Raw genomic sequence first — 1,421 nt, 5'->3', positions numbered from 1 at the left:
GATCCCAACCTTGAGTGCTGTGTGTGTGGAGTTTGCACGTTTCCCTGTGATGGTGTGGGCTCCCTCCGGGTGCTCTGGTTTAGTCTCGCATCCCAAAGATGTGCGGGTTTGGAGTTTAATTGGCCTCTGTAAATCGTCCCGAGTGTGTAGGGAGTGGATGAGAAAGTGGGATAACGTAGACCTAGTGTGAACGGGTGATCACTGGTCGGCATAGACTCGGTGGGCCGAAGGGCCTGTTTCCATGCTGCAGTTCACGCTGAAACAGAGATGTCAACGTTTTCTGACGAAAACACTGGAATCAGCGACACGAGAGACTTTGAGCAAAAAACAAAGTGCTAGAGGATCTCAGTGGATCAGGCAATGTCTGTGCGAGGATTGAACAGATGACATTTTTGGGTTGAAAACCTTCTTCAGTCACGTGCTTGCTTCGGCAGCACATACACTAAAATTGGAACGATACAGAGAAGATTAGCATGGTCCCTGCGCAAGGATGACACGCTAATTCGTGAAGCGTTCCACCTTCTTCTGTCTGACCTGAAATATCATCTGTCCATTCCCTCCATAGATGCTGCCTGACCCGCTGAGTTCCTCCAGCGCTTTGTTTTTTACTCTGGAGACAAGTTGATTATTTCACTATTGATTATTCTATCAAGTAGTAAATTTATCTCGTTGCCTTAGGTGCAAATCTGAATGCTGTGTCTCAGAAACTGCAGATATTTAATGTGACTGCATGGTGCACCTGTAGTATAATGAGATTAATGACATGCAAATATCGCAGCGACCTTTATTAGAAAAAAAGTTCAACATTTCACAAACCACAGGAGCGCGAAATGACTGGAAGGTGAGCAGTCTGCATTTTAAGTGTAACATCTGAGACAAAAAGACCTTAAAAGTGGTGCAGCTGGCAAGATTCTAATGTGAAACGGTGCATGAAGATAAATTGGCTGCAATTAAGCACATTGAAAATGGCAGAGCACAGCCCAGGTGTGCTTGAGAGTCTTAAGTTCCCAAATTTATTCAATGGGAGATGTTGGCGGAAACAAGTGAAGGGCCAAATGTTTATCAACGGATACGGAGCAAGAGTTGCCAGCCTTCGGTCTTAGTCGTATTATAGTCACTCAGCTGATACAGCACTTAAACAGGCCCTTCGGCCCTACTTTCCCATGCCCACCATAATGCCCCATCTACACTATTCCCACATTTGGCACATAACCCTCTAAACCTTTCCTATCCATGTACCTGTCCAAATGTCTTTTAAATGTTGTTATAGTACCTGCCTCAACTACGTCCTTTGGCAGCTCGTTCCATATGCCCACCGCCCTCTGAATGAGAAAGTTGCCCCTCAAGTTCCTATTGAATCTTTCCCCTCTCACCTTAAACCCATGCCCTCTAGTTCTTGATTCCCCTACTCTGGGTGAAAG

The 1,421-nt window shown here is 45.6% G+C and overlaps 1 non-coding gene across 1 annotated transcript; it reads left to right on the top strand.

Annotated features, from left to right (window-relative positions):
- The first annotated feature begins 418 nt into the window (after positions 1-418).
- On the top strand, positions 419-525 carry LOC116990674. The gene has a single exon (XR_004416597.1). It is a non-coding gene; the product is annotated as a U6 spliceosomal RNA (small nuclear RNA).
- The last annotated feature ends 896 nt before the right edge of the window (positions 526-1,421 follow it).

This window comes from Amblyraja radiata, chromosome 31 (assembly GCF_010909765.2).
Source record: "Amblyraja radiata isolate CabotCenter1 chromosome 31, sAmbRad1.1.pri, whole genome shotgun sequence".
NCBI lineage: Eukaryota > Metazoa > Chordata > Chondrichthyes > Rajiformes > Rajidae > Amblyraja > Amblyraja radiata.
The sequence above is the reverse complement of the archived record's forward strand: the minus strand, read 5'-3'. Positions and strand labels throughout refer to the sequence as shown.